General features: G+C 37.9%; 1 pseudogene; it reads right to left on the minus strand.

Annotated features, from left to right (window-relative positions):
• Positions 1-3,516: 3,516 nt before the first annotated feature.
• Positions 3,517-5,161, minus strand: LOC116422228 (annotated as a pseudogene).
• Between the last annotated feature and the right edge of the window lie 9,789 nt (positions 5,162-14,950).

Below are 14,950 nucleotides of genomic sequence, written 5' to 3' on the forward strand. Positions count from 1 at the left end.
GGCACAATTCCATAGAAATTAGAACTGTACTGAATCTTTGAGGTTATCTAGTCTCAATGGTTCTCAAACTTTTGTTTTCAGTATCTTTATCCTATTAAAAATTATTGAGGATCTCTCCAAAGCATTTTTGTTTATCTGGGTTATATTTATAGACATTTACCATATTGGAAATTAAAAACTATTATTGAATTTGTAGACCCTCTAAAAGCGTTTCAGAGATCTCCAGGATTTTCTAGACCATACTTTGAGAACCACTGATCTAGTGCATCAAGTTCATTCTGCAAAAGAAGAATCTGCAGTCAAACAACATAGGTAGTAAGAGTCTCAGAGTTGAGATTTGAATTTTGGTCTTCCAACTTCAAAACTACTTCTCTTTCTATAGTATGCTATTCCTCAAGGACTCAATAGTGTAGAAATTACATTGGAGGGTTAACATAGAGAGACAAGCATTAAAATACATCTACTATATGCTAATCACTGTGCTAGGTGCTTTATAAATATTATCTCATTTCTTTCTCACAACTGCCTGAGAATAGGTGCTATTATTTCTTTTTTACAGTCAAGAAAATTGAGAAAGACAATGGTTAAGTGACTTTCTTAGAACTCCACAAATAGTGTTTAAGTAAGGTTAAATTTGAATTCAGTTCTTCCTGACTTCAGACTTAGTTCTCTATCCACTTTATTGCCTATGTGTCTCTAATTAGAAAGATGTTGGGTTAGCTAGGTAGTGTAGTGGATAGCTCACTGGCCTTGGAGCCAGGAGGATTTGAGTTCAAATCTGAGATCAGATGCTTGTGTGATTCTAGGAAGCTAGGCATGTTTCTTAATTCTGATTCCCTGCCCTCTCCTGTCAAATAAATTATATATATGTGTGTGTGTGTGTGTGTGTGTGTATACAATACATAATTTTGTATAAGGATGGGCAAACTGTAATGTATGTGTAAAAAAGTGATGTTCAGTATGATTTTTAGTGTCACAGTTGCTGAAGTTATGGAGAGAAGTTTGTGTGGTTTAGGATCATATCAGGTCATAAGAACTAAGAAAAACCTTAGAGATTATCTAGTCAGATTTCTTTTGTTTTAAAGCTAAAGAAATGGGCATAGAAAAGGTAAATGGTTTGTTCAACAAAGTTATTCTTCATTCTTTGTTTTTGAAGAAGACCAATGACATAAGGAAGAGATGTCTTGACTTATGTGTGAACTGGATTTAAATGAAACAGATGCACAAAAAGTCAACAATCTTACTGTCTTTTCCAGAGTCATCAGTGGTAAGACAAGACAAAAGTCAAGATGACTGATGATGGCCTCAAATTCAATGGATGAACTAGGTATCTTTACTATTTGACAAGCTCTAGACACTCCACAGCACACGTTTCAGCTGGTGCCAAGGCTGTTTTAAATATCATAAAAATATGTGTAAATCCAATATAGGCATCCATATTTATACAATTATCTTGCTGCACAAGAAGTATCAGATCAAAAAGGAAAAAAATGAGGAAGAAAATAAAATTCAAGCAAACAATAACAAAAGAAGTGAAAATTCTATGTTGTGATCCACACTCAGTTCCCACAGTTCTCTCTCTGGGTTAGATGGCTTTCATCATCACAAGATCTTTGAAACTGACCTGAATCAGCTCATTGTTGAGGAGAGCCACTCAGAATTGATTATCATATAATCTTGTTGCCATGTGCAATGATCTCCTGGTTCTGCTCATTTCACTCAGCATCAGTTCATGTAAGTCTCTCCAGGCCTCTCCAAAATCCTCTTGCTGATCGTTTGAGGTCTGTTGGATATCCTCAATGATACAGATAGCAAAGTGGCAGACAATATTTGAGCCTACATACTCTCACCCCAAATCCAACTCTCTTTGCATAGTACCAAAATCAATCCTTCTCCAGGTTTGGTGCTAGAATTGCCTGGAATCTAAGACTCAAGAAATGGCTTCTCTTTGGTGTCTCTTATATCTCTATGGACCAGCTGAAAATAGTGAGGTTTCCCAAACACATAGACAGCTGTCACCTCATCCCACCATATGAGGGAGTAACAACTGTAGAGTTTGCAAACCACTCTCAGGTATTTTGTCTGCTCTTCCAGGCACCCTCTCTTGCAATACTCTCATGACATTCCCCATAGGCTGAGGGAACATGTCTGTTTAGGGTTTATTTTGCAACTGTTAGACGTGTTGGCTATGCTTCCTCATTTGATTATGGAGAATGTTTAGGATCAGAAAGTGTTTTCTAAATCCTCTTCTTATCTAACTCTCTATTTGCTCCCTCTAGGACTCAGTTGGATCCAATGGCATCTGGACCTTCTTTCCTACTCTACAAAGAGCCTCAGGCAATCCTTGCTTCTTGATTTGAAAGCTCATCCAGGCAATAGCAGTGGAGTTGACTGGTCTATTCTTATATGATGTCTTTTTTTTTTTTTTTTTTTTTTTTTAAACAAAGCTGGAACAGCTGGGTTGAAGGCTAGCAGCTGGGACTACAAATTCCAGAGGCTAGCAAGGGGCCACACTGGCTCCTAGAGGGGAAAAAGTAATCTCCTGACTTAAAATCAAGGAGACCTCAAAGCAGTAGAACAAGAAAAAATCATGAAGGAATTTACCAGAAGCAAATTTCCTAAGATGCTTTTTCAATATTCTTCATATTCAATCTCCATAAATTTTTATGCTCACCCTACCCCTAAAACTTCATATCCATTGCCAGAAAGTTCCCAATAATTGCTCTTTTAGATGGAGAGAGATGGAATGGGGGACTGAAATCCAAAAATAATGTCAAAATATTATTTATTTCATATTCTTCCACTTTTATCAAAAGAGATGAATATCCTGGAAGGGAAAACTAATCACAGTGAAGAGTGAACAAAATAGGTCTGTTTAAAATAAACAAGCAAATATAAATTGGTCACAAAAAAACTACCAAGTATCCCAGATAATGTTACAGACACTTTCTCTTACATGATGGAACTTACAAATGACTGGTAGTCTTGGAGGAAAGGAAGCCAGGACCAACCCTGCATCTGGATATAGGTAATACTTAGTTAGAGCTGGGGAAAAAAGAAAGGAAGGAAGAAAACAATACTAGTGGTATGGCTGGATCAAAGAAACAGTTTATTAGCTTTTTGGGGCATAGTTCTAAATTATTCTCTGGAATGGTTGGATCAGTTTACAACTTCACCACTACAATACTAGAGTCCCAGTTTTCCCACATCCTCTTCAACATTTATCTTTTTCTTTTTCTTTCTTTCTTTTTTTTTGGGGGGGGGGAGTAAAAAGGACTGCAGCTTTAATCATAGGCCTCAGTGCAATTAAAAAAAAATAAATACTGTAATCCATTTTAGAACCTTACATTTGGATAGGGGCCAATAATTTCTGTTTTAGGGACCAGGTTTACTGCAACAGTAAGAAAAACAATTATTTTTTGGGAAATCCTTTGGCAGCTGGGAAGAACAACCACCACTAGTAGCCACAGGTTGCGGTTCTTTCTGTAGGACCTTCGTGATTCCACTGCTTACAATGGAAATCTTGAGATTCCACTCAACCTTTCAGAGAAGACATCCCAGTGCGCATGATCTCATCAACCAGGAGGATATTGGTGGCAATCACAGTGCAAGAGTGAAGCAGCTACTTCTTGACACAATAGTTATCCCAGATGCCAGCTTCAGCAGCAACAATGGGCTCACCTTTCTTTAAATCAACACCAACAAGTTGTCCTGATTCTGCATGTTCAGCCTGTATCTTAACTAGTGTTTCCTGAAGGTCAAAACCAGAGTTCTGAGCAAGAACCTTGGGAATAATGAGCAGCACATCAGCAAAAGCTTGGACTCCAAGACAGGCTCTTCCCTTAACGTTGGGCTTATGTTTAATGAGAGCTTCAGTGATGGCAACTTCCACTGCGCCAGCCCCGGGTACCACACAGCCATCTTCGATGGCATTCTTGACCGCTCGCAGGCCGTCTCTCACTGCGTCCTTGATCTGGGTGATAGTGTGCTTATTGGGTCCCTTGATCAACAAGGTGACAGATCGAGGGTTGACACACTTCTTGATGAAGGTGAACTTCTCTTCTCCTAGTGTGTATTCATAGACAAGTCCTGCATGTCCCAAACAGTCAGGATTTAAGCCATCTAGAGAATTCATAGCCATTCCACCACATGCAAGAGTCAACCTCTCCATATTTCTTCTTTTTGCTCTGCGGAGAGCTACTATGCCTTCTTTTGCAAGAGCATCTAAAGAAAATGGGTCAATTCTCTTTTGATTAATAACAACAAATCCTTTGTCTGAATCACCACACACTTTTCTTTTCAGGTCTACTATTTTCTTTACTCTATCTTCAATGAATTTCCTTTCTGCTTTTACTAGTTTCTCTCTTTCCTCCTCACTTTTGTAAAAAAAATCCAGAATTCACTTCTGTTTTCATATTCTAATGATACATTGCACGTAAGAATGTAAGCATCTTCTAGTCTTTTCTTCATATCAGGATGGCGGGCACCATGGTCCAGAACCAGCCCTCTGATCAACGATGTGTCAGTTTCTGATTTATGCTTCATCTCCATGATTTCTACCATGAAAAGATCTACAGGTTCTCCAGGTCTTCTGACAGCCAAAATTGAGTCCACCACTGCCTCTGTCAGCACGTCGGCCAGGTCAGCATTGACTTTGGTGCACAGGGATGTTCGAGCCACATCCATGAGGATTTCTCTATCGATTTCTTTGCTTATTTTGATTTGATCCAAGACTTCAAGGGCCTTTGTCTTAGCAGCTTCAAACCCTTCAGTTATGATTCTAGGGTGCAGACCTTCAGAGATGTAGAGATCGGCCTGCTTCAGCAACTCCCCAATGATGAGAACATTGGAAGTGGTGCCATCGCCAGGAATATCATCCTGGGCTGTAGCTACTTTTGCAATCAAGGAGGCTGTTGGGTGTTGAATTTGCATCTCGTGTAACAGCATGTTGCCATCCTTGGTGAGCTTGATGTCTCCGGCGCCAGAAACAAGCATTTTCATGGTGCCCTTGGGCCCCAGGTTGGTCCTCAGCACATCCTGCAGCCCTCAGGCCAAGCTGATGTTCACGGCCAGCGCCGCCTGGGCCCTGGCCACCTCGGCTTTGGGATTCAGCGCCTTCACGGCCGACATGGCTGGGGAGCGGCGGCAGCAGAGCAGGAGGCGGGCTCTCCTTTTCTTTCTTAATAGCCAGTCTTTCTGATAGCCAATTCTGGTAGCTCAGAATGTATTTCTCTGATTAACAGTGAATTAACATATTTTTATATGGCTATCAATAATTTTAATTCCTTTTGTCTGAAAACGTTCTGTTCATATCCTTTAGTCATTTATCAATTAGGGAATGACATTTTTAGACATTTGACTCAATTCTATGCACATTTGAGAAGTGAGGCCTTCTTCAGAAATATCTGCTGTAATTTCCCCCCAGTTTTCTACCTTCTTTCTACTTTTGCTTGCATTGGTTTTGTTTGTGCAGTTTTTTTAATTTAATATAATAAAACACTGGGCTATTTTACCTCATTGGGGACTTATAAAGGATCTTTTATCAATTTGTTTTCTAACAAAATGGGGCAAAGAATAAGAGATGGATAAGTTTTGATTAGGTTGGTGGGAGAAAATGAAAATGTAATTCAATAAAGTGTTTATTACGAACTGACTATGTACTAGGAACTGTGCTACGTCTTGGGGATACAAAGACAACACTAAATTAGTCCCTGTCTTCAAGCAGCTTATGCTCTATTGGGATAGAACAATACATTAAAAAATATATGCAGAGTAATACAAAATCATTCAAAGAAAGAAAGAGTGCCAGTAACTGGAAATGCAAAGAAAGGTCACATGGAAGAGGTAGTTCCTGAACTGGTCTTTGAATGAGCTGGGGATTCTCTGAGATGGCAAAGAGGAGGGACTGCATTTTAGGCATGGATGTACACTTGTGAAGAGGGAACAGTTGGCAGGACTACAGTTGGGAGAATATGAAAGAGGGTGATTGGAATTTAAATTGAAAAAAAAATAGCTGAGAGTCAGAATGTGGAAGGCTTTGAATATCAGAAGGAAGATTGTGAGAAGGATGAGAGCTTTCACATTTGAAAGTATTGCTTGGGAGAACAGGTCTAGGTAAGATAAGGCAGATAAAAAGGAGGAAGGCTGAGGCTGAAATATTCAAAGATGGGATGTCCCCTTAGTATGGATGTTGTAGAGGGAGATTTTGTACAGAGGAGGAAATTGAATTAAATGGAGTTAATTCTTTCTCATTTGAAAATTCTGTTGTTCTAGAAAGGGAGGCTAGATGGCACTGCAGGGGATAAACTGAAGGCAGGAAGACTCATGTTTCTGAATTCAAATCTGACCTCCAACACTTCCTCACTGTCTGACTCTGGGCAGCCTCTTAATCCTGTTTGCCTCATTCTCCTCATTTGTAAAATGATCTGAAGAAGGAAATGGCAAACCATTGAAATGTCTTTTCCAAGAAAATGAGGTCATCTAGAGTCAGGAAGACTGAACAACAATTTTCCTAGCAAGGTATGAAGGAAAATTTACTGTGTTTGGAATCAGGGGACCTGAATTCAAATCTCAGTATTTCCATTTAGTATTTCAGCTAGAGAAAGTTATTTCACTATTCTCAGTTTCACTTATGAAGAAAGATAAAGACTGTGAAATGAGGTCTCTCTTCCAGCTCTAAATTTATGGTCTGATGAGATACTGTAGGGATTTGTTAACTGGCAAACTACAGATAGGAATGAGTAGGTGTGGGAAGGAATTATAAAAGGGAGTACTCAAAGAGGAGATGATAGGTGCTGAGGATAAATCTTACCTGCTTCCTTTAATATCATTTAATACCAAGGGGATTGGACTAAACAATTTCTCAAGTACCTTCTAGTTCGAATACCCATCAACCTTATAAATTCCTCTAGGATTTGGAATTGGCAGAAACTTGGGCTGAGTTGGGGGAGGGTAAACCCAGTTTATTGTCCTTCAGAATCTTTCCAGATTGAAGGATTCTAGCCTGAGTTCAGTTCTTTATCTAGTTCCCAGAAGGGGAACCAGCGTCCTTCATCAGTCAGCTAGTTATTTATCAAGAGAGCTGCTCCTCCAAAGGCAGATTTTGTTTCAGCTCAGGGAAAAGAAGTGACTCTCACAACAACTAAGCTCTCATCACTTTCATAAAACAGCCACCCACAAAGCAAGATGGAAAATAGGAATACGGCCTCTAGTACAGGAGAACAAGGGAGACGAGGGTGGGCTAGAAAAGCAAGAGACAGTGAAGAGGAACCATTTTTCTGCTTCCTTTGGGGCTGCATGACACTGACCTCCCTGGAAGTTAGCCGTGTTGTCCAGTGGATTTGAGCAAGGTCCCTATGTTCTTGATAGCTGGGAGTGGGGAAGTATGCAATGGTCAGGCCTTTGTTTAGCTAAAAAAAATTCAAATCAACATTACAATTCTTTATGGCCAGGGATTCCATTGCTTCTTTAGCCTGAATCAGTTTTCCTTAAAGCAATAACATTTCATTCTGTTGCAATTAGATGTTCTAAGGCTGGGAAAGAAAGAAAAACAGGACAGAAAGAGAAGGAACCCATTCATCTTTCTCAGTCAAATAATTTTTAAAGCAAATTCTATAAATAATTACTGGTTTAGAGCTAAAATAAATGTAGTTCAGATGTTCTTAACTAGAGCCTATGATTAGATCTCAGGGGATCCATGAAATTGAATGGGGAAATAAAGAAACACCTTTATTTTCACTAAATTTTGGCTTGATATGTGATCCTAATTTTTTTTTAATGTTGTGCTTTTGAAACCATTATCAATCAACATTTATTAAGCACCTACCATGTCTCTGGCACTATGGTAATCACTAAGGATAAACTTCATCAAACTGCCAAATGAGTCATATTAAAATAAAAAGTTATGAACCTCTGATCTAGGAAAACTTTGTCTTTTACAAATGAGAATAATGAGGTGTGGAGTTGGGAAGGGTCTCTCCAAGATCATACAGGTACTGAGTATAAGAGCTAGATATGAAATTAGGCTTCTGACATGAGTTCTAGTACTCTTTCCACACTTGTGAATTATTGATTTTTTATTTCTTGTTTTCGTTTACCTTAAAAGAAAACATTTGGTAATACATCTTTATGGTGTGTGTATGTGCATATACATATATTCTTCACATACCTTTCAATAAATTCTTGATGGTTCTTTGGTTTCTGAGTGGAAGGTGAAGCTGATTGTGTTCAGAGATTACATTTTAGTTTGCCCACACACAGCCCACAGAGCACAGCACACTATTTCTATAAATGGGGCACGATAGTGTTTTGTTATGAAATGACTTTTGATGTAGGACAGCCACAGTCCAATGACTTCCAAATATATTTCAACCCACCATAAAAAATATAATAGCAACAGAGCTCTCCATGGCCACAGGCTCTATGCATGAGATTCCAGGAACTCAAGGCCTTCTACTAAGCCAGAAGAGAGAAATATTGATTTAATAATGATAGATGTATCCATCCCATCTTACCATGCCTAGCATTCCCTAATCCTAGGAATAATAACAGTCTATTTGTCATAAGAACTGACCAATCCTGTCCAAGAGATGAAACAAATCTTCCTTGAAGCTCCATGGATTATGTATGTGTATATATATATATATATATATATATATATATATATATATTGTGTGTGTGTATGTATGTATGTATGTATGTATATTCCTCCCTGCCTTGCCCAAAGTTCAGCCTATCTTCTATTCTACAAAGTCATTTAGTTTAGTAGTATACTTTTATTTTTTACTCTGGGACAGGCTGCTTCCAAGATGTGATCTTGGTCTATAAACCAATCTCCAAAAAAAGAGCAATTAGTAAGCTACTGAATTTATGGGTATGGTTTTAAAAAGCCTAGAAACTTTGGAGTCTACTGGGATAAGACCTCTTGCAAGAACCACCCAAGTTGATTTTGGAATGGCCTACTTCTGTCTGAGTGGCAAAATTCAATTCCTGAATTCCGTGATGGCCCAGAGGCTGGGGAAATCAAACTTTAGGGTCTGGATCTTTCTTGCAGTTCATGTTCTGTGGAGGTAAGCTTTTTCATCACTTTTTGTCCCAGTACTTCTTACTTAAATGGACCCCTTTGGCAATCTGGTGAAGTTTATGGACTCCTTTTCTGAAGTTTTTTTTTTTTAAATTTTAATCTATAAAATAAATATTTTGTATTACAAAGGAAAACAAAAATATGAAAATCTAGTTAATGAGTTTAAAAAACAAAGAATCTACTCTATTCCCTAATTTTGTTGTTGGTCAGTTGTTTTCAGTCTTGTTGATTCTTTGTGATGCCATGTGGAATTTTCTTGGCAAAGATACTGGAGCGATTGCCATTTCCTTCTCCAAGTTATTTGATGCATGAAGAAACTGAGGTAAATAGAATTAAGTGACTTGCCCAGTTCACACTAGAAAGTGTCTGAAGGTATATTTGGACTAGGGGCTTCCTGACTCCAACTTCATCGCTAGATTCCATATAACTATCTCAGAAATAAAATATAATGATCATATCATATGGAGAGAACTTACTGATGATACAAAGAAAGCAATCAGTCTAAAATAAAATGCATTGAAGATAGTCTTCAGATTTGGAAAGTGCAACATGGTTTTTAAAGCTTGTTGATATGATGGCCCTTGATACTATAATTATAAATAGAACATAAATCCATAAAGTTTAGAAAAAGGAATGCCAGGGAATAAAAACCTGCTTCCAACAAACATATTCCAGGAGCAAGTCCCTGCTGGTTGACATCAATATTTGAGTCCCTTTGGCATACTCTCCCAGGGGTAATTGAGGTGCAGCAGGTTAATGCAATATGATGTCACTAGTCATTAAAGCCATCTAATTTTTTCTTTTTTTGCTTTGACTTCACTAAAGCAACCTTCCAATCCCCACTTGATTTCCTAAGTAAGTTTCCCTACTGACAAGGGAGCATGTTGACCACCAAACAGACTTGTGCTACTTTTCTTGGCTGTTACATTTCTCAGCTTCCATTTGTAAAATGATATTCTGTTTTATGAATCAGTCTCTTGAGAATTTAGTTGGCCAATCAGTTCCCTGGGGCTGATCATCTCTGGAAGAACTGATAAAAATTGAATTTTGAAAGCTGAAAAGTTGAGGATTGGCTTCTAGAGCTGAGGTTTAAGGAACAAATTGAAGCCCAACCAACTTCTAACATGTGGAGAATTGGGTTCTTTCTTATATAATTTCTAAGCTAATTCTGATTGTGATTCTTTTCTACTCTTGACATCGAATCTCACTAATTCTGCTCCCAGGTGAATCTCTAAGAGCAAAGGCATATTGGTAGCATAGTGGATAGAGTGCTGGACTTGCCATGAGAAGGACCCAAATTCAAATCTCACTTTAGATATGTTGTAGCTAGATGGTCCTAGGCAAGTCACTCACCTGTTAATTTCCTAATCTGTAAAATGGGGCTAATAATAGTTTCTACCTCATAATGTTGTTGAGAAGAACATATGGATTAATATATTACTATTTTGTAGATCTTTAAGTTCTGTGTGTTGGGGATTATCATCATGATGATGAGATGATGAAATGTCAGAATTGGAAGAACCTCAGAAGTCCATTTTAAATTCAGGAAAATTGAATCCCCAAAAGATTAAGTGATTTGGTCATATGCTTGTTGTTCAGTTGTTCAGTTGTCCAAATCTTCATGATCCCATGGACTAGAGGACACCAGGTCCTTCTATCCTCTACTATTTCTTGAAGTCTGCCCAAGGATCATATATGCAATATATTCACAGTATCTTCTATATATTCCACACACTGATTAAATAAGAAACTCTATGAAATCAACCCTGGGCTCACTTTGAGGTCTGCCATTAAAAATTATTATGATTAGATTTATGCTTTTAAAAATTTAATCTGGAAAGGTTAGGAAACTGCTACCAAGAAGACCATTTAAGAGGTTTGTTGTCACAATCTCATTAAGAGGTAATGAGAGCCTGAAGTAGAATATACCTTTTTGGTAGAAAAATTTTATTTTTTGCAGTTTTTGTTTTAGGCAGTGAGGTGGCACAGTTTGAATAGGAAACTGGACCAAGAATCAGAAGACCTGAAATCAAATCCTGTCTCAGACACTCACTTACTAATTGTGTGATCTAGGACAAGTCAATTAACTTATCTGTGACTCAGTTTCTTCATCTGTAAAATGAGCATATTAATAATATCTCTTTTCCAGAGTTGTAGCGACCAAGTAGAGTGAGTGGTTGATAGTGGCTGGAGTGAGGGTGGGAACATTTGCAAACGAGAGGAGAAGAAGCTGGTTACTTGGTGGAGGGTGGGAAAGAAGGAGGGTAAAGATAACATTTATAAAGCTTTTTGTGACTCTTAAAGCTCTATATAAATGTTATCATTTGTTGTTGTTATTGGGGTGGAGCCAGGTTTTTGGATAAAACATGATTTTATTGGTGTCAGGTTTAAATATAGGGAATTCCCAGTGAAGAAATTCCCTCTTGTAAGGTAAACAAGCAAATAGGGAATGAGTTTCTCTAATGGGAGTGAAGTGAAGGCTAGATATCCATTTTGTAGGCAGGTTATAAGGAGATTTTTTATGGAGACAAGCAAGAGTTTAACCAATGGTCTCTGAGGTCTTTTCCAACTGAACTTCCATGGAAAGAGAAATCTGAGGATTAGGGAAAGGAAGGACATCTTGTCCATCCTTTTATCTCTGTAGAACTGAATTTTACTGGGAATGCTGAGATGAAAGATTTTCTTCAAGCAATAGCAATGGTCAAGAAAATATCTCATGTAACAAAAAGGAATCAGATCTATGGGATTTCAGACAACATATCTTGACTTTTCTGCTCCTATTTTTGTGCATAGCTGAGTTCTCTTAGCCCCATAAAAAAGAAAGCAGAAGGAAAAAAAAAAAAAAAACCCTAGTGGAGTGGGTGGTAGATAGTAGCTGGAGTGAGGGTGGGAACATTTGCAAATGTGGGGAGAAGAACCCAGTCACTTGGTGAAGGGTGGGAGAGAAGGAGGGTAAAGAAAATGTTTGTGGCTGAATAGTTTTGGAAAACCCTTTACAAGGTTGAATGATGTGATTTCATGCCTTTACCACAGGCATTTTTCTTTGGGAAAACTAGCGACCCAAGAAAGGGGTCCCTGGGATAATCCTTTGGATGGAGGCAGTAACATAACTTCTCAGGGCCTTGACTAAATGCAGAACAAGAGAGAGCAGGACCACTCTGTTTGGAGAGACCCATCTTTAATTGGCAAGGCTCTGAGTACTTAGGCTCTCTGTCAATAAGTACTTTAGAGGAGAGATAAATGGATTTGGACTGGAGAGGAGAGGAGAGTGTCTGGGAGAGGATAAACACATTATCTGAGGCTTTCCACAGAACCCCTTCACTGAAGTGCTTAGCAGGAGACATGGGGAGATTGGCTAGCACAGGCTGGTATGGGGTCCCACTCCCTATGGTCATTTCTAGAGGGAATATTTCACTGGGACCTCAGCTAGGGGACTCTATAGCTATAATTAGTAACCATAGCAATCTTCAAATATTCTAAACTGGCTCAAAAGGAATGAGATAGGGGTCCAGGTTCATGGATAGATGTATCCTGCTGGCATATAAGATTAAAAGAAATGCCAGTGAAGAATGCCAAAGGATATGGTGTTCTGGTATGCCCCACTTTCTCCTCATCCTCTCAAAAAAAGAAAACAAAAAAATGAAAACTCCTTGAAATAGGAAGAATTTATAGGGAAGGCATAAACTTGGCAGGAGAAAATTTAGATTCAGATTTAGATTTCAAAAGATTGATTTGAATTTCATTTTTGTTAATGATTTGGTATTACCTATCTCAAGGCTTCTCAAATTTTTTCCACTGGAGATCCCTTTTCACTGACTCTGGGTATCTAGGTATACAAATTAAACATTTGCTGATATTAAATCGTAATTTCATGACCTTCGCATTCAGTTGTGTAACCCCATGAAATCATAATCCACAGGTTAAGAAGCTTTGACCCATATGCCATTGGACAAATTACTTATCTTGTCAGTCTTAATTAATTCATCTATAAAATAAGTGTGTTGAAGTAGGTGACTTCTGAGATTCCTTCCAGTTTGAAAGTCTTTGTGATTCTATTTTTCACAAATATTTACTAGTAATTAGGAAATTTCTCTACAGATACCATGCCTTTAGATATCAACTTCCTTTCTAGCTCATAATAAATCCCATAAACTTATGTTAATTAAATACAATCTGCTTTACAATAATTTCCAGCTCTAGAAGTCTTTTTACTGTTTAGCAGAATCGCAAAGGTCCACAGCTACATAATATAGCAAAAAGGGCTCTGAATTTGGGGTCAGGATCTAAGTTTTGAATCCAACCCTGTTCCCTTATAATCATTCTAGCAAGTCATTTCATTCCTCTGAGCCTCCATTTCCAGACCTGTAAAATTATGGACCTTTACTAGATCTTCTCTGAGGTTCTTCCCAATTTGAAGCTTATGATCCTATGAGTCAGGAGTCTACTGGTAAATGTTTAACAACCAGTTCTCTGGGGGAAAAAGAAACCAGGACATGCTTTTGGATTTAATCTTTGTTACTGACATTCTTCACCACTTTCTTAATTTAAACAACTAGCACAACAAATATAGATGTGAATTGAAAACCGAACATTGACATCTTTGTGTTTCCAAAGTATAAATTTTCATAGAGAGAATTTAACAATTGATTCTTTTTTTAAAACTAACTCCATTACTTCTTTTTATTATAGCTTTTCATTTACAAGATATATGTATGGGTAATTTTTCAGCATTGACAATTGCAAAACCTTTTGTTCCAACTTTTCCCCTCCTTCCTCCCACCCTCTCCCCCAGATGGCAGGTTGACCAATGCATGTTAAATATGTTAAAGTATAAATTAAATGCAATATATGTATACATGTCCATACAGTTATTTTCCTGTACAAAAAGAGTCGGACTTTGAAATAGTGTACAATTAGCCTGTGAAGGAAATCAAAAATGCAGGTGGACAAAAATAGAGGGATTGGGAATTCTATGTAATGGTTCATAGTCATCTCCCAGAGTTCTTTTGCTGGGTGTAGTTGGTTCATTTCATTACTGCTCTAATAGAACTGATTTGGTTCATCTCATTGTTGAAGAGGGCACGTCCATCAGAATTGATCATCATATAGTATTGTTGTTGAAGTATATAATGAAAAAATTGACTCTTACAGACCTTCAAGCTGGCTTCAGAACACCCCCACCTATGAGTTCAATCACTTTATTTTGCTGTTTTGAGAGTTTCCTATTAATGTCAATATCCAGATCTTTCTTCAGACGTGTTTTTGTAGATATGAAGTCACTCCCTTTAGCTTTGGGGCAGCATCCCGGATAGAACATATACTCTTCTTTTCTTTCTCCTCCCTTTTTTATCTTTCCTCTTGGTCTTCTGTTTGTTCTGTGCCTCACGTTTGGTAAGGGAGGTTGGTTTGCTGAAAAGACTCCTGGATTTCAAATCAGCATTCCTCCTGACTACCTAGGTAAGGATGGTTAGATAAAACCTGTAGCTTAGCATTGCCAAACTCTGGACTTAGACAGGTTAGGTTCAACCTTAGAGACTTCCCAAAAATCTCTCTATAAAGTTTCCCTCTACTTCTGTCTCTATAGATATTGGTAAAATAATTCTTTTCTCCCAAGCAAATACTCAAATTACCAAAAGTTTGGAAAATGAAAATAATAATAGAACCAAAGTCCTTGTGAAGATAAAATGAGATAGTATTTGTAAAGTGCTTTGCAAACTAGAACATGCTACAAAGGACTGCTTTTATTTCACACCACAAAGGTATAAGACTGGAAGACTTCATGGGAACCCACCAACAATCAAAATAGACTGTTTCTCTACTGAAACCCATCTCCTAAATAGGATCTCAGCACCATATGTCTGTTAAGAT

This window comes from Sarcophilus harrisii, chromosome 3 (genome assembly GCF_902635505.1).
Source record: "Sarcophilus harrisii chromosome 3, mSarHar1.11, whole genome shotgun sequence".
Lineage (NCBI taxonomy): Eukaryota > Metazoa > Chordata > Mammalia > Dasyuromorphia > Dasyuridae > Sarcophilus > Sarcophilus harrisii.